The sequence below is a fragment of the Tamandua tetradactyla genome, chromosome 6 (genome assembly GCF_023851605.1).
Source record: "Tamandua tetradactyla isolate mTamTet1 chromosome 6, mTamTet1.pri, whole genome shotgun sequence".
Taxonomy (NCBI): domain Eukaryota; kingdom Metazoa; phylum Chordata; class Mammalia; order Pilosa; family Myrmecophagidae; genus Tamandua; species Tamandua tetradactyla.
Window position 1 is genome coordinate 132,154,644 of NC_135332.1, and position 19,435 is coordinate 132,174,078.

The window sequence follows — 19,435 nt, forward strand, 5'->3', positions numbered from 1 at the left end:
AGGTGAAGAGATTTCCAAATTAAATGTGGAAAATGCAGCCTGGCTTCTCCTTGCAGCTTATAGTAAAATAAAAGAGGAAAGGGATGAGCTGAGAGCCAGACTCTTAGAAACAAAGAAACCAGAAATTGATGGCTTGGAAAACTCTGAGTTTCTGGAACATGAGTCCTCAGAGAATAGAGCCCTATGTGAGGATTTAACCAGACAGTCATGTAAGGAGAAGCCAGGATTGGAAATGGAATTACCCAGAAAGGACTTGTGGAAAGTCCTATTGTCTGGTGGTTTGGAACCCATGTTTAATGCATAATATATTGTCAGATATTTTGTGTGATCTCTATGAACAGAACCACTGCCAGTCTGAACTAAGAGGGACAGAAAAGGGACAGTTTGAAGGAAAAATCACTTCAAAGGCAGAACCAGGGAAACCAAACTCTGGAGCTAAGATGCCTCAGGCCAGGAGAGCAGACTAACCCATGCATGTGGAAAGTGTGAGTTTGTCCTGAAATTTGCAGAGGGTGGGCCTTCTGCCCCACTTTTCAGAAAGAATATTGCTGCCTCAGGGACTGGGGAGAGTCTGACCATGACTCCACTCTTCGGAGAGTGATGAGTCTATGCTCCAGAGAAGGCAGAGTCCAGGTGCCACTCAGATGCTTGAAGAGCATGGAATGGAGAACCAGGGGGTCTCGCCAGTGCTCTCCAGTGCTGCAACCCTCAGTTAGTCCTGGGAGAGAACAGGGTCACTGCATAAGCCCTTGGACAGGATGGAGCTGCTGGTCTCTCAAGCCATGTGGATAAAACATTATTCTATAAATGATTCTCAGAACTTAAAATCCTATGGAATTTGCCCTGCAGTTTTCAAAACTGTTTGAGTCCAGTGACCCTTGTTCTTCTTTCAATTTCTCCCTATGGTAATGGGACAAATTTATCCTATAACTGTCCCCTCCTTTGTATATTGGAAGCAAATAACTTGTTCTAATTTTCACAGGTCCACAGCCAGAGGGGAATTTTGCCTTAGGACAAGCCACACCTGTTGCTTGTGTTATGAAATGTATTTCTTAAACAATAAGATTTGAAAGTTAAACTGACAACTTGATCTATTGGCTTCAGAATGGATGTTGGTTTAGCAGGCAATGAAACAACATTAATCTTGATATACATCTCTGTGCTGGCTTGAAAGTATTATGTACTGCAGAAAAGCTATGTTTTAATCCCGATCCAATCTTGTGGGGAGCAGCCATTTCTTTTAATCCTGATTCAACACTGCACAATGGAAATTTTGATTAGATTATCTCCACAGTGATGTGACATGCCCAATTGTGGGTGTCACCTTTGATTAGATGAAGATGTGACTCCACCCATTCCAGTTGGGTCTTGGTTAGTTTACTGGAATTCTTTAAAAGAGGAAATATTGTGGAGAGAGTAAAAAATGACAGAAGCTTCAGAGCCAACAGAGACAGAGAGAGCCGACAGAAACTTCAGAACACAGCTGACACAGATGCTGACACTTGGAGAAAACAGACATGGATGTTTGGAGATGCTTGGAGCCCAGCAGACATTGCCATGAGATATTAAGCAAGCCAGAACCCAGAGAGAGCCAAGGGAAGTGAAGAGATGGAAAATCAGCCTTGCAGAAGCAAAGTAGGAATTCCCACAGGAACAGAGACTGAAAGCAATGGGGGACAGGAGCAAGGGACCAGCAGAAGCCAGCTATATCACTACCCAGCTGATAAAGGTGTTCCTGACCCATTGGCCTTCCTTGAATTAAAGTATATTCCCATGGATGCCTTAGTTTGGACATTTTTATAGGCTTAGAATTGTAAACTTTTAACTTATTAAATTCACTTTATAAAAGCCATTCCAGTTCTGGTATATCACATTCTGGCAGCTTGCAAACTAATATAATCTCCATCAGAGTTCTTGGGTGACAAGATGCTTTGCCAAGGAGCAGTCATATTTTGAAAGAATTTTTTTTCTGTGAATTATGTCTCAACCGTGGGCTTAGAATATTCAGTATACCATGTTGTAAACAGATATGCATTCATCTGGGCTTTGGTCTTCCATTTATAGATGACAGGCAGAGTCAAATTAGCATAATTTTTAAGGGCCTTAGGATTTTCAGAATAGCTGCAACTTACAGTCACTAGCTGTACTTTTCCCTAATAAGAAAGTCAGCTTGTCCTTTGAAGCTTTGAAACCAGGCACGAACTTCTTTTCTCTAGCTTTGAAATTATGAGATGACATCTTCTTCCAATACAAAACTGTTTCTTATACATCGAAAATATGTTTTTTAGGGTAGCTGCCTTCATCGACTACTTAGCTAGATCTGGTGGAAAACTTGCTATAGTTTCTACATCAGCACTTGCTGCATCATCTTACTTTTACACTATGGAGATAGTTTATTTTCAGGCAACAGTCTCTGCTGACTTCCAACTTTTCTTCTGCAGCCTCACACTTCTCCCAGCCTCCGTAGAATTGAAAGACTTTGGAAATAGTCTTTGGTTTAAGGTAATTTTGTGACTACTTTGATCTTCTGTCCAGACCACTAAAAGTTTCTTCATATCAACAATAAGGCTGATTCGTTTATTTTATCATTCATGTGTACAGTGGAGTAGCACTTTTAATTTCCTTCGAGGACTTTTCTTTTGCATTCAAAACTGGGCTAAACATTTGGTGCAAGAGGCCTAGCTTTTAGCCTATCTGGGCTTTGAACGTGCCTTCCTCACTAAACTTAATCATTTCTAGCTTTTGATATAAAGTGAGAGATACGCGACTTTTCCCTTCACTTGAACAATCAGAGGTCATTGTAAGGCCATTAGTTGACCTGATTTCAATATTGTTGCTAGGGAACAATATTGGGAGGCCCAAGGAAATGGGAAGGCCCAAGGAGAGGGAGAGAAAACTGTGAACTGGTAAGTTGATGGAGTAATCAAAACACACAACATTTATCAATTAAGTTCACCATCCTATACAGGCACAGTTTGTGGAGTTCCCAAACAATTACAATAGTGACATCATAGATAACTGGTTACAGAGCATCATACCAGATATAATAATGAAAAAGGTTGAAAGAGTGTGAAAATTACCAAAATCTGACAGAGAGACATGAAGTCAGCACATGCTATTGGGAAAATGGCACTAATAGGCTTTCTCAATACAAGGTTACTACAAACCTTTAATTTCTAAAGATCACAGTATCTGTGAAGTGCAATAAAATGAGGTATGCCTGTATTTGAAAGAAAGAGGCAAAACTTTAAATGGAACAACTGCTGATCCCAGAATATCCAGAAAACCTGTCTGAAAATCCAAGAGACTCTGATTGCCTATTAAAACTAACAAGAGTTCACTGAAATGTTAAGGTATGCATCAATAGATAAACGTCATTAGAGTTGCATGCACTAAAAATTAGAAATTATACAATGAAAACTATAAAAAAAAATAAGTAAACCAAACAAGATGTGAGTAATACTGATACCAAGAGGAATTTAACATCTATGATATAGGAACTTCAAGTGCCTTACTCAACTATTACCTATGAGTAGATGCTTGGTATTTCATAAATATTCAATAGCTATTTCTTCAATGAATATATAAATGAGATACATAATTTTATATATGACATGAAGACCTAAGTAAAAAATGTTTCTGGATAGCAAAGTGGTCTAGTATATATATTTTTTAAAATGTTAATTCTCTGTTTTAAAAGTGTCAATCAATCTAACCCTTATGGCAATTACCATTAAAATCCTAAATGAATATAATGAAACTAGTTAAGCTAGTTAAGCTATCAAAACTTCATACAGATGAGGAAATACACAAGAATAGCCAAGAAAATTTTGAATGAGAAAAACATTATCAGAGAAATTTTTATATAGCAATGTATATTATAAATATTAAACAATTAAATTTATTATATTAAATAAATAGCCACAGAAATAATTGAAAATATTTATAAAGAATTGAAAAAAAGACCCATGAATATATGCAATGTAAAATATGACGCAGGTTGTATTTCCAATAAATGAATAAAGATAAATATTACACAATAAATTATATTAGAAATATTAACTATCCCTCAAGAACAAATAAAATTGGATTTCTGCTACACATACACAATGTGGCTATCATTTATCATTAGAATATCCTGATTCTATTTAGGCTCCATGGTAACAATGTACTTCTAAGACTTGTTTAAAGATAGGCATAACTGTGTGACTTTCTTCGGCTAATAAAATCACTAGATGTTTGACATTAAATAGTAGGGTTTTTAAGAGCCAGTGTGAGGTTCTGCACCACTTTTTTATTTACTTCATCATCTCAGAAGCGCGTATAAAAGATAAAATTACCATTACCCTGGGCTGCTGACTGATACTTATTAGCAGAACCCTCCTATCTACCAGTATTAGATATGTAGGATAAATGAGAATAAACTTTGTGTTTAACAACAGATTTTGGAGGTGCTTGTTAAAATAACATTTTTAACTTATTGGATGGAAACACATATGAATTTCCTATGTATTTAGAAGTTAAATATATAAAAAACAAACTGTTGAAGACTATATAGCGGAACGTAGTTAAGATTTTAAGATAAGAAAGGAATTTTAAAGTTTAAAAGACTTGACTGGGTACAAAGAACAGTTATATACTATACGTATAACATAAACAAAATTAAAAGATGAGTGAACGATTTGATGAAAAGGTTTGTAGGATAAGTTAGTAACTATAGGGCATGAAAAATGCCAACTTAAAACTACTATAAATCAAAAAGAAAAAAGGTAACTAACTTTATCAACACAAATAGAAATGATATGCACAAGCAATAAATGGAAGAAGAATCCTCAAGGAAATAACATTTCAGAAGAAGTCAATCAATTACTTACGGAAAAATGTAAACTAAAGGGTATATATTTTTACTCATCATATATTTTCAAACATTAAAATATTAAATTGTTAAAATCCAGTGAGGGCTGGAGAAGGGGTCACTCTCATTCATGCTGGTGAGATTCCATATTAGCACATTTTATATTTGGAAGACCTTTTGCTAGATCTATTAAAATTTAAAATTTCTTTAACTTCTGCTTCAGAGGTTCCACTTATAGGATTTTATCTTATATACATACATGCTAAAAATAGAAATGCAGTTGAATTTTATATACTGACCTTCATCCTACAAACTTGCTAAATTTATCTAATAGTCCTAGTAGGTATATAGATGCTTCTAGAATTTGCTTCTATATATTATTCCCTAGGAAGCTGATACAAAATTTATTTATGATGAACTGGCTGAACAACTAGATTTGTTCTCACATATATGGAAAGTGAATAGCAATAGTAATTACTGATTGCCTTTGATTTTTGGAAGAAAAGGTATTACCTGTGAAACAGGGTTATTTTGAAATGGTGACATTGTCTTAAACCTCTTCTGGGGTTTGATTACAAACAAATTTGTTTGATTACAAACAAATATATTATAATAACAAAATACATAATATAATAATTATTTTTTTTTACTAAACACTACGCTTACATGCAAAGAAGCATATAGAAAGTAACTTTACAATGGTGAGTCCTGGTAGATTCTATCTTAACCAACTGAGCTAAGTTAACATCACCAGTGATAAGTCATGTGAATGCCATCTACCCACTGATATGAAGTGATGAAAAGAGACCTCACCTTTGCAGTATTCTTTCTTCAAATCCATAACCCAAGTCTAATCATTAGAATAACATCAGGCAAACTAAAATTGAAGAATATTCTACAAAATACCTGGTCAGTAATCTTCAAATTTCTCACGGAAATGAAAAACAGACAAGGACTGGGAAACTTCCAGAGATCAGAGGACACCAAGGAGAAATGATAACTTAATTAAATGTGTTATATGGGAAAGAACGTTAGTTAAAAAACTGGTGAGGCAGAAATCTATAGTTTAGTTAATAGCAATGTACAGTTAGCAATTTGTTAATTTTGACAAATACACTATAGTTATGTAAGATAAAAATATTAGGGGAAGCTGAATGAAGAGACTATAGGAACTCTTTGTAACAATCTTTGAAGCTTTTCTTTAAATCTAGATTTATTCCAGGTTAAGTTTATTAAAAAATTACATGGTGTAAAAAATATACTGTGAGCTTTCCCCCTTAATTCTCTCATATCTAAGGGATTTACTTCTCCAATTTTATGAGGAGTAATACACAAGCCTTATTACTTATAAGTTTTAGAAGAATGCCTAATAAATTATCAGTCTCTGCTTTAAAACTGAATATATATTTCTTTCCATATTTCTAGAAAGTCAACAGCAGAGGATTAGAACTCAGTACTTAATTCCACAGTTTAATGACTATTTATAATCTAAGTCTTAGCTAAAAACAAACAAGCCAAAAGCCTAGTTGTGTTCTCCATTCCAGATGACTTATTAAAACAGTAAATGATAATGTAGAGTGGCTTGGCTGAGTCCAATGTGTGATATAATTTTATCAGGAAATGTGTTAGATTGCTGAGTTGCTAGTCTCATGTCCAATTTATTCATGGTGAAAAGTTGTTTGGAGGCAATTCAGTTAATATACTAACTTATTTTTATCTTTCCCATATTGTTCAGAAAGGAAACTGTTTTTATTCCCAAGTATGTTGCCAAGAAAAATTAATTCATTGGAAAACATTAATAATTATGTGATAATTTCAATCTCAATGTCACACTGGTACATGCAAATTAATGGTACCAGAATATTTCCATACAATTGAGCAGCTTCCAAAAGTGATTTCTAAAAATTAGCTTGTTATAGAGGGAAATAATTTCTCACAGTGTGAAATAAAACACACACATACAAAATCATACTAATCACTATGTCTAATTTATACAATGATAGTCCTTTATACGGAGACATAGCCTGCGGGTGTTATGACATTATAATTTATCTAAACTTCAGATTTATGCAGTAAATTTCTTTAAGGAATGACAATTATTAAATTGATGTTATGGGGAACCACATTATTTTATGAAAACCCATTCATTCAATCCTTTATTCATTGAACAAATATGCATTAAGCTCTTGTAGAGTGAAAGCTTTGTGCTACACTCTAGGAATGTAGTGGTAAAATAAGGAACATGTCCCTCACTCACAAGAATTAAAAGTAGTGGGGAAAAACAAGTAAGAAATGACTTTTAAAACTGCTATTAATATTGAGTATTTACTACATTTCAAGCTCAGTTCAAAACATTTACCCTAAAATGATCAACAAATAAACTGCAATAGGTACTAAAAATACACAGGATACCATGATAGATAATAGCAGGCAGAGACTGGCCAGACTGTGAGGGGCCCACTTTGGCTGGGGAGTTCAAGACAGGACTGTTTAATGAGGCAATATTTATTAAATGAAGGATTGAACAAAAGCTTGCCATGCTGGCAGAGAAAGGCGTGTTCCAGAAAATGGTATTATAACAGGCCCAGGGCTTGATAAAGAAAAGAGATTAGAATATATAGGGACTTCAAAGAATGCTAAAGATAAAGTATCATCATCAGCTTGGATTATCATAGTCCTTGAAGAAATGAGATTAGTATGCACAAGGACAAGAGAAGGGCTGGAGTTGAAACAGACGTATTAGGGGTCTTACTATGTGCTTAATATGTGCTAGGCATGATGTGCAATTCTTTGGACAGGAGATAGTGTGAAACCTTACATTTACAGCATGTGGTTAATCATATTAAAAATTGAAGTAGGTGTGTATTAGAAAGGTTATATAACTAGATAAAAGCCACAAAGGTTAAGAAGTGATTCATCCTGGATTCCACATTGACAGTTTAATAATAGCAACAAAACAAAATGCCAAGCCAGAGAGTACGAACAACTTGGACACTGTTTAAGAGCATAATCTTAAGATAATGTTGACCTTGTTTTATATCCAAGCCTCACTACTTACTAGATGTAAGACAACATACTTAAGTCTTGATTTACTTATCCATAAAAATTGTTGATAATAATAAGAACTACTTCATGATATTTTGGCAGATTAAATGAAAATAATAGACATAAAATTATAGAAAACACTAAAAATTGTTATCTAATGGTATTAATAGGTACTAATATTTATAATAAATACTAGTCTTTGTATTAGTAATAATATTGAATAAACAAAATATTATGGCATTATTTATTTTTAGACCTTAGAATGTAAAATCTATTTCTCATAAAAATAATTACCAATTGTTATATTTTTAATAATTTGTATAAATTTACTCTTACAGTTTAGAAATGTAAGCATTTTTAGGAACTGACATAACTTAATATTACCCTCAAAATTTAGTTTGCCAAACATTCTCTTGAAAAGTACAATCATAAAATTGATATCCAAAAGGTTTGCTTAAATTGCCACAAATGTTGGCATGTTGCTTTCAAGTCAAATGAGTGCTTAGATAGATTCATTACAGAGAACTCTATTTGAATTAAAGTTTTAAAGAGGCTTGAAAGCATGAAAGAGTTTTTGTTAACCGAAGAAAGAAGTTCTGAATATTGAAAAAGAAGTCTAATACAAGAGTCTTGAACCGAGAAAAATCAAAGGAAGCTGTTTCAATAAGATGCTTACAGTAAGAAGAATTACTGTATGCCTATATTTGTTTGTGGAAGAAGAAAGCATGTGGTGTTAGATACAATAACTGCACAATCAATTTAAGAATGTCATGGAAGAAATGAAGCATCAATTGTTTTTTTTTGCTGCCCTCAAGCTCACCCTGAAAATAAATAAAACCCATTACAGGGAAAGAGATGAAAATTAATAGAGTGCCCAGCATAATAATTGAATGCAAAATCATTTATGTGGAGAACTTTTAAAAGTTCTTGCCCTGAAGATAAAATATGGCTGCTTATCTTTAAGCTGAAAAAGCTTCAGTTTGAAGGAGCCACTGGAGAATTAACAAAGAGCCAAAAATAGTAAAAATTCTCAATAAAAGTTAGTTAAATTAGCATATATTTTAAACATTATATTTAACACACACTACATGTTGAAATAATGAATTAATGCAGTTTTAAAAAGTATTGAATAATTCAGTTGTATATTATTCAAACTACTATACATTTTATGTAATTGAGTGAGAAGCTGTGATAAATATTGCAAACTACTTAATATAAACTAGTGAAAATTTCAGCTAAATTCATTCATCTTCTCCACTAATTTTCATGTGGCATCTTTGTAGTAGGTGATAAAAGAATATAGATGCATTTGTTTAGTATCTACCCCATTTCATTCTCATACTATATTATGCACTCATTGTTAACAGGGCTAGAAAAAAGAATTAGATTATTAGATATAGGAAAAATCACCATAAATGCAAATATTTATAAGCATTACTAAAAATTCTGAATTTTTGCCTACAAGAAAAATTTGTCAGAGAATGTGATTTTTTTTTTCCCTAAGAAAAAGCAATTACATTAAAGAAATCTTTCTAATTTGAATATGTAGATTTTGGCCCAATAGACGTCATTTTTTAAGGCTCAATTCAAGGAGATTTTTGTTTTGTTTTGTTTTGTTGTCAGTTATTCTCCTTAGGAAAGAAAGAAGTAGGAAAGAAAGAAGTTGGTTATTCAATAGGACATTACACTATAGTTAATTGTTTTTGTGATGATTTCCTCCACTGTTAACTCTTGGTCCTGAACAATATTTTATTTACTATTGAAAACGCAATTTCTAATACAATAGTAGGAATCTGGAAGTCATGTTGATGATTTTGATAAATGAATGAATGAATAAATGAATGGCAAGATGTTCAAATAAAATGCTTCATCATTATTTCCAGCATAGGTACAAAAGAGGATATTTCATAATCATGAGATTTTCATTTTGGAAAAACAAGCTCAGTTAGCCATATTGTCCAAACAAATTATCATCAAATTATGAAAAAAAACCACTACGGTTATTTGATGTCTAGTAATCTAAAACTTCAAAACAAATCTAATTATTTTTCAACTTTTCAAAATAAATCACTATATTAAAGACATAATTAAAAATTTATTCATTGCTTTATGTAGCTCCAAATGAAACAACTAAACCATACATAATATGGAGATTAGAAGAATTACAGAACTTGAAAAAAGTGATGAATCAAGAAAAAATCCTATCTTTAAGGAGAAAATAATTAACTAGTCTGCAAAAACTTCTCTGTGTGAATATATGAAAAAATGTCTTTTAAATAATGTTCTTTAAAACTTCTGTAGTTATAAACATAGCCAATTTTTCCCAAGTTTTTAATTATGTCTTAACAACTAATGAAACATCTCATAGTTCAAAAATCAATTTTTCAGGCCACCAGATTTTGATGAATATAAACTACAAAACTTGCATTTAACCAATTTTAATTAAAACGCTCTTTTATATTACTTCATTATTGCTATTGTGCTATATGAGATAATATGATACTAATGATAAGTGTTCTTTAAGTGTATTGGAAGTTCTGAGGGAAATTGCAAGAAACAGCTTCTCTTTCAGCTACTAAGAAACAATGAGATAGTCTAGTCAGTGTGACAAAGTGTTTGCTCTGATTCTCAACATGCACAGTGTGGCAACATTATGTATGTCTGTAAAAGAAGAGGTCTCAAAGCAACTCCCTGGCTGAGAAGCCTTGGATAACTAACTAACCATTCTGAACTATAGCAACTTTTTCTGGATGAAGAAAGGGACTGGATGATAATTTGTATAATTTTTCTTGGGTTTAATAATTATTACTAAATGTAAATCACCTAACACGGTGCAAGGCACTGGAAAGATCTGTGCTCCTACTATCCTTTGCTTGTCGTCATTAACTAGTATAAGTATATTCATTTTTTTCTTTCACACATTTATTCATTCATCCAACAAATATATATTCAGTACCTATCTGGCAATGTGCAGGGTCACGGGAATGAAAGGCAAGTAAGACCCAGTTCTTGCTCACAGGCATCTTGAAGTTTACAAGGAGGACAATTTACAAATAAATTCAGCACATTATTGAATAAGCTAAAGAGGGGTTCTTCAGAGGTATACATAAAAGGGGGTGCTTAATTCTACCAAGGAGAGTGAAGAAGTGGAACCCAGATAAAGACTCATTGAAGAGGTAATGTAAGAAGAATTTTAGCCTCGGAAACATGGAGGACAAAACTATCTGGGCTCATGGGTAGTCCTGTAAATTTGGAATGAGAAGTTTTGGGGATGGGAGAACATGGAAAGACCTGCAATGAGAGAGGTCTACAGGAATCAAATCGTAGAGAACACTTGTTCTATGGAGAGTAATTGTAATGATATAGAAATTAGGAAAGGTTAAAAGAGTTCAAACAGGATATTAACATGAACAGATGATATCAAAAAGAGACAGTGCTGCCTTTCTTATTTTCAGTAGTCGTACTGCTTAACTCTAGGGCTGCCATCATCACACAGTTATCAGAAATTTGAAGTTTCTAAGACAATGGTCAACAGAAGTAAGGTGCTTGAGGAAGGAGTCTGTTTCCTTACTTGAACAAAGTAGTTATGTCAATTCGTGGTGGGGCTGGAAAGCATTCTCAATCAGCAATATTGGGTACATATTAGAAAAAGTAGAATGAGTTATGTGAAAAATCGAGTGATAAAAATAAATTAGAAAAATTTATATATAGTGAACTAATTACAGTTATGATAATGAAATAGAATTAATAGGAATTGGTCTCCAATTTAAAAAGAGAGAAAAAAAGAGAAAATGTTACAATTTCCAGACCAATCTGCTGCTTCTGAAGACTTGGGAGATGGGGGGCTGTTAGTAGTTTAGGGTGGTATTTACTGAGATCAGAGGCACAGGTTTAGGAAGCTATTTTATTTTTGATGGAGGAAATGGTAAGATAATAGATAGTTTTGATCACGTTAATTTTGAGATGTCTTTAGGATTCATGGGTGGGAAATTCCTGTATGCCTAATTTACATGTTTCTATATGGCCCTGAAAGTTTGAAGAATGTGGGCTAGACACACACATTTGTACAAGTCATGAACATCTCGGCAGAAATTGAAAGCAGGTGGATGAATGAGATTGTCTAGGAAAATACATTGAAGATGAAGAGTTTAAGTGTAGACACCATTTTCACAACCTTACTTTATAATGCAGGGTAAGAGCAGTTGCAAAAGAACTAAAAAAATAAGTCTTTTGGATCTCTCATATTTTTTTTTATGACAGAGACCCAACAAAGAATGGGTCTCAGATTAGATGTCAATGGCAGTAGACTTTTAAAAGTGCATTGATTAAGTGTTGGACTCAGAGGGCCCCAATGGATTTTGAAAGGAAAAAAAAAGATTAATGGTGACTTTAGTTGTTTTCCTGGAGTTGGGGTGTGTGTGTGGGGGGGGGGGGGAGGACAGAAAATACCTGATATGAGGTAAAGGGGAAAAATAAGAGGGGGCGATTTATGTTTATTTTTCCCATATCATTGTTATTCACTCATTCTTTTAGGATATTGTGGAGTTAGAGGATTATTACATACTCAAGATCTACTAATTTCTTTTTCTCTCTCTTCCGTCTCTCCTCTCATCTCTTCTCCTCTCCTCTTTCTTTTCTCTACACTCCTCTTCTCTCCTCTCTCTCCACCCCCCTTTCTCTCTCTCTCTCTATTTCTCCCTCTGTTCATTGTGGTACATGAATACCAAGGCCAGATAATAGCTTGTTATACTACTACAAACCAATATTTTTAATACGAACTGGGTCCATAAAGTTCCCAGAGAATATAATTCCAACATTCAAGTGTTAAGCCATATTTAAATACTAGGAGAAGTGTCAAATGAGGCTTAAATAATTTTTTCTGCCTTGTATTAGTAAAGAAGGATATGGAGAGGTAAATGGATCTATTTCCCATTATTTTAACCTACATGTCTTACATAGGCAAAAAGAAAATGACACAGTCACATTAAGCAAAAAAACTTTCTTTAAATGATCCCAATACTATTCAAGCATATTTAGAAACTGTGACATTGTTATTCAAATAAAACATGGAAGAGACTAAAATCCGGAGTTAGGTGGCAGTTTAGAATGATATATTTTTAAGGTTACAAATCAAGCTGTTATTCTTATACAGTTTAGATTATTGTTTTATTGTTTCCCCCACTGAGCAAATTAATTTCTTAAGCAGAAGGCTTACATAAAGAAATTTAAGAGCCATGCAATTTATATCAGATTACCTACAATATGGGATTTAGACATGCAATTTTATATCTGAATATTCGAAAAACACAGAGACATTACTGCCCTGTTGGAAACCATGAACGTAAACGACTTATTTTTAAAAAACAATCTATTACTTAGGATTATTTTCAGTTGGCTACTTCAAAGTAACACATTAATAAGCATCCTGCAGTTGGGGGGAGAAGAAAGTACATTATGCCTGGAATTAAAACAGGCTTTGATTTTTTTTCTGGAAAGCTCTTCTGCCAATCAAACCAGTGGATATTCAATTTTAATCATTAGAAAATTTTGGAGATCGTAAACAAAATATTTTTACAGAACCACACAGATCCAGGCCAATGTTCACATTTCTAACTTGGCTGGAGTTCCTTAAATGGCCAATGCCAGGCTGTTTCGAATGTTGTATTGAGCTTTGTCAATAAAAGTGATCCTCTCTCACTTTCTCCTATTTAAAACTTTAGCCCTTGAATATATTTTTGATTTTTTTTTTTACCTACAATAAAATTAATTATTTTTTGTGTATAGATCTTTGACAATCAAGACAAGGAACAGTTCCATCACCCCCAGAAAATTATTACTACTTTGCAGAGGTGGATAGATTAATATTGTCTGGTTTTAAGGGGAAAAACATGACTGACAAGTTTTTATTCAATGGTACATTTCTAGGTGCATAAAGAGGCCACAAGTTAACATTGTTAAAGAATCAAACACCTGCTAAACAAGTGTTGCATTTAATAAAAACCATCTAAGACAGAAAAAGAGACATGAGGCCACCACGGAGAATTGGCCATCCAAAGTTGCATTTCTGTTGTAGGACACTTCACCTTCAAGGAAACACCAGATACACTGGAGAAGTCTCTACTGTTAAAGTAGTGGGGCTGGAGGTGCTCAGGGGTTGGCACACTAGTTGGCCAGATGCAGTGAACTAAAGTGAGGCACCTAAAGATGAGGAACTTGTGTTATGGGAATGCCGCCTCCACTGTGAGAACCTACAAGTCTAGGGCAAGTTATCTGGTACCTCTAAGCAACTTCCCTCAGGTCCCATCTAGGTAGGCCCTCACTATATCCATTGCAAAAAAACACTGAAGATGACAATCAATCTCTAGTCCAACAGTCTTGCTCTCTTTTTCTTCCTTCAACCTCTTGCGAATGGTATGCCAAGGGAAACGGTTCTGAGCTCTCAGGAAACAGGGTCTTAGATGTTTTTGAAGGTTGAGAGGCATAAAACAGCAATCTGGAAATACCTTTCATCTTATGTCACTGATTGAGCTTTAGTCTTGATTTCTCTTCTACTTGCTCCTCTGCTCCCTGCTCATACATTCCCACCCCCCAGACAGAAATATTGGCATGAAACAGCTGTAGGTGATGATCTCTATTGGGATTGTCCAGCAGAAAAGATTGTTTTTTGGTTGTTTTTTTTTTTTTTTTTGTCATTCTGCAGTTCCCATTTCACCACCACTTTAATAGAGGGGTATTCACTTTTCACCAGTAGTTTATTCAGGTCGATACAGGTCTGGTCTTTTACGATGGTACACACTTTATTCCACTCTTGCAACCATCAGGTTCAGGAATTATAAAAGGAATTTTAATGCCAAACACAATGTCATAAACCAAGGCTGTACTGTTTTGAGACTGAATTTTGCTGCTGAAGGTCATATTGACACTGCAAGATTGTCCTATATGCAGCTGGCAGGGCTGAGTGGGACACAGGCTCACTTTTACTTCCTTTATAATTTGGACCTCAGAACCGCAGTCCTTGAAATACATGGACTTGCCCAGGGTGGCAGCACTGAGTGCTGGGGCAGGAGTGCCGTGACCAGGAAATGCATCACAGCTGAGCAGTGTGCAAGCGCAAGCCAGCCAGATGAATGGTTGACAGCTATATCTCCCAAACAAATTTGAATATATATATATATATATATATATATATATATTTATTACAAACTCTACTGATATCAGATGTATAGGACATAATTTGCTAGTAATAATAATTTATACTACTCTTTAATGTAAATTCCAGATAGCCAATTGATTCCCATAAAGTTTTTTTGTTGGTTTTTACCGGATTCATGTAACTGAAGCCAAACTACAGTGGTCATTTGCCAACTGTAGTTCTGATGACAACTGACATGTCAGTCGGCATGCTTTCTTTGGTTAATGAGTATATTAGTTAGGGTTCTCTAGAGAAACAGAATCAACAGGGAACACTCTCAAATATAAAATTTATAAAAGTGTCTCACATGACCATGGGAACACAGAGTACAAAATCCGTGAAGCCAGCGATTCTGATGGAGGGTCTGGATAAACTCCACAGGAGAGGCTCACCAGCCGAAACAGGAAGAGCCTCTCTCTTCTCAATCCTCGTTATGAGGCTTTCAGTGATTAGGTTAAGCATCACACATTGCAGAAGACACGTCCCTTTGGCTGATTACAAATGGAATCAGCTGTTGATGCAGCTGACATGTTCATGATTTAATTCTATGAACTGTCCTCATTGCAACAGACAAGCCAGCACTTGCCCAACCACCACTTGGCCAAGTTGGCACATGAACCTGACCGTGACAATGAGTAAGACAAAAGTGAAGCAATGAAGACATATGTCTTCAATGACATTTATATAAATGAAAATGAAACATACGATATGGTCCTTTGTGTCTGGCATCTTTTATTTATTTATTTATTTATTTAACATGGGCAGGCACCAGGAATTGAACCCAGGTCTCCCACATGGTAGGCGAGAATTCTGCCACTGAACCACCATTGCTCACCCTGTCAGGCATCTTTTATGTGGCATCATTTCTTTGAAGTTCAGTCATGATGTATCATGTATAAGTACCGCATTCCTTTTTGCTATTGAATAATATTGCATTGTATGGATATGCCACTTTTGTTTGCACATCTACCAAATGATGAACATTTGGGATATTTCTACTTTTTGGCTACTATGTGTAATGACTGTTTCCATAATCTCCCTAAATAAACTCAATGTCCTCCAGCAGAAAAACAAATCTGCCAATTGTCCTGGTCTTTACCTCCATTCCCTAGTAGCAATTCCATGCCTTGTAGCAAGAGGGAAATATTGTAGTATTCACAGATAAATTGTCATGGGTTCCCACTGTCATCACTGAGATTCAGTAATTTGCTTAAGTCAAAGCTTCTTGATTTGTTATATCCCCTTTGGTTAATTTCTAAAGACTGTAAAGAGTTATTTTTGAGAATCTTGTTCAGTTTTATTATGACTGGGGTACATAGTTTGCCAAAATCCAGATGTCCCAGCTCCCACAGTTGTTATTTTCATATGTTTAGTGTTTTTTTGTTTGTTTTACCATTATCAGCTATAATATGCTAAATTAAATTAAATTTACATCACATATTTATTGAGCTCCTACTATATGCCAGGTATAGGCTAGAAGATTAGTGAAAGGAAGGAGGGAAAAGATGAATTAAGTTACATTTTATGCCTTTAATGAATGCTATATCTGGAAGAGAAATGGTCAAAAAAATAATTACGTGAAGGCATAAGTGCTAGATGTAAGGATATACCAAGCACTATGGATCACATTTAAAATGTAATGACTCATTCTAACTGATATGGGAACTCATGGAAAATCTTCTCAGGTAGATAAGAGAATAACATACCTAGAAGTAAGGAAGATTAAAATTATAAAAAAAAACTTTGAGTGGAATCAAGAGAATTCCTATATGGCTGAAATGTCAACAGTATACTTGGAGAGTAAAAGTAAGGCTTGAATGCCATATGCTGAGCTACATAATAAGGATACTTCAATGCCATACCAGGAATTTGGGGTTTCCATTGTTAATTATGGAAGTTACATGATCAGTTACATGTCAGATCTCTGACAATTAAGAATTAACTATCAGATATAGGTAAATAGATAAGAAATGAATAAGAATAGAGTATTATGTAGAAATTGTAAAAGACCAGATTTGTTTGTCATATACCATTGAAGAAATTAACATTTGCTACACCAAGGAAATGGCTTGGGGAATTTGAGGCTCTCAATTTTCTTCATCACAAAAACTACCTCATTTGAAGTATAATCTAATTAAGGACTAGAATATCTATGCAAATGTAGAATTTAAGAGTTGTTCCTTAGTTTCCCTTAATTTACTCTTCAAAACAAAGGACCTAACATTACCTCTCCCATCTCTACTTTTTCACAGAATTCTGGCGTGACTACGTTAGATAACTCAATTTAGGATTGGGTGTGAAAAAAAGAGCATCTTCACTCTCCTTATGGTGTGGCTCATTCTGTTTACATGAGGTATATGATGTGCATTTTTGACCCCTACTTTCATGAATATTTTTGGCCTTCCTTCTCCCATGGAGTAACATGCCCACTTGAAATGTAGATATTACTTTTTATTCCAGAATTTCCACTTCCTGGAAAGACCTCCATTGCACCAAATGTGCAAAACCCTCTTGAGATATGAGAAAAATGGCTAAATACAGAGTACTAAGTGCTAATAAAATAATCACTTGGCCTGAACTAACTGAAGTAGTAATAAAAGCAATCTAAAATACATTTACTGCCCCAGTTCAATTGGTTTCTTTAGCTAAAAAGCAAGCGAAATATTTTTTATAGGGGATTTGTAAGAATTAAAGAAAATAATGTACACTGGGCACATGTCTTACGTCTATAGTAAGCTATAGGTATTAAAGAAATTTCAGTTATTGTGCTGATATTATAATTAATGGAGGGAGCAGAAACCTCTCATATAGGAGTCCTGTTTTAATTTTGGTTCTATTATTCACCAGTTTTGCAGCCTTAAGCAGACAGAGATTGTGAAAATTGGTGTTTAGACTAGAAGATTGCTATAATCCCATTGGTCTCTAATATGAAGGATCATATGGATTAGAGAAACAAATAGACAATATAGAGTTATACCACAAAGGAATGGATAGCTTCTAGGCTGATCTCTGTTGTCAGCACTTGGTTCCTCTCCTAAAATACACTTTTGTCTAAGAAATAAACTATAATCAACAAAAGAGGATTAAGAGGGCTGTGCAAAGCTTCAAAAAGGACAAAAAGATTCTGTGCCTGACAGACTAGATCAGAGTATAGCTTATTTGAATGCATTAATACACCTAGAGAAAGACTATGTCAAGACTAATAAGGGTTCTGCTTGGAAGCAACAGAAGGAAAAAGACATTAGACATGCCCATATCTCAAGAACATCCAGGGAATAATGGAAGCACTGCTTAATCAAAATAATTATTTATTCATTTGAACACTTATTTATTCATTCATTCAACAGATATTTTTAAACATATATTGTTTTCCAGGAACTAAGATATGGATCCTAGCATTTAAGATCGATCTGAAGATGTATTAAGTTTTATGAAAGGGAAGCCTAAGGGCTGTGCATTCAGTTCCAAGTATGGGAGAGGCTTCTCAGAACAGGAAATTTTAAGGTAAAGAGATCCAAGACCAGAGGGTGACAGTTGACTCTCAGATAAAGAAATCTGGCGTCAACAGTACGATAGTGAAAAAAGGAGATTGTGTGTGTTTGTGACACAACTAAAGAATGTCTAACGGACAGTTGGATATGGCACTGCAAACTCAAGCGTAGAAATTGTGAGTTATTAGCATGTAAATAATAATCAAAGCCATAGTGAATATGATCACTACGGGTCAATGAATAGACTGAGAAGAATAAAGTACCAAGTAAAAGACCCCAAAGAAGACAGGGTTCCCAAAGAATAAGCAGGGAAAGAGGAGCCCACAAGAGAGTGAGAACTATTCAGAGTGAAAGGGGATAACCAAGAAAGTGTGGCACCAAAGAATAAAAAGAACTGAGTTTCAAGAAGGACATAGTTGAGAAAAATATCATATCTGAAAGATATCCTTTAGTAGAGCTGAATGAATCAATTTACTTTAGCTTGTTTTCACCAAATCAAGAACTGTTACTTACCACTTGTGTGTGATTCTATGAACAATGAACAGATTTTTGAGAAAAACTTAGGCTCCCCATATGCCATCCTTCTGGAGGGAAACAACACTGCTCATAGGACTGATATTGTCCAGAAACATAAGCAGGTTTATTTCCCCTTATACCTAGCAAACTGCTTTTATGAACATATATTGGTATTTGAGTAGCTTAGTTAAAAGTATTAGATTGATGACTTAACTCTCTGATTCCTTCTGCAGTTACATTTCATAGAGTCAACTAAAAATACATTTTTACCTGTTTAATATGTTTGATTAGAAAACTCTCAATATGTGGCCAAATTAAAGTTTATGAGACAGTAAG

At 34.4% G+C, this 19,435-nt stretch overlaps 1 pseudogene; it reads right to left on the bottom strand.

The window, feature by feature from the left end:
* Nucleotides 1-14,448: 14,448 nt before the first annotated feature.
* Nucleotides 14,449-14,988, bottom strand: LOC143685727 (NPC intracellular cholesterol transporter 2 pseudogene; annotated as a pseudogene).
* Between the last annotated feature and the right edge of the window lie 4,447 nt (nucleotides 14,989-19,435).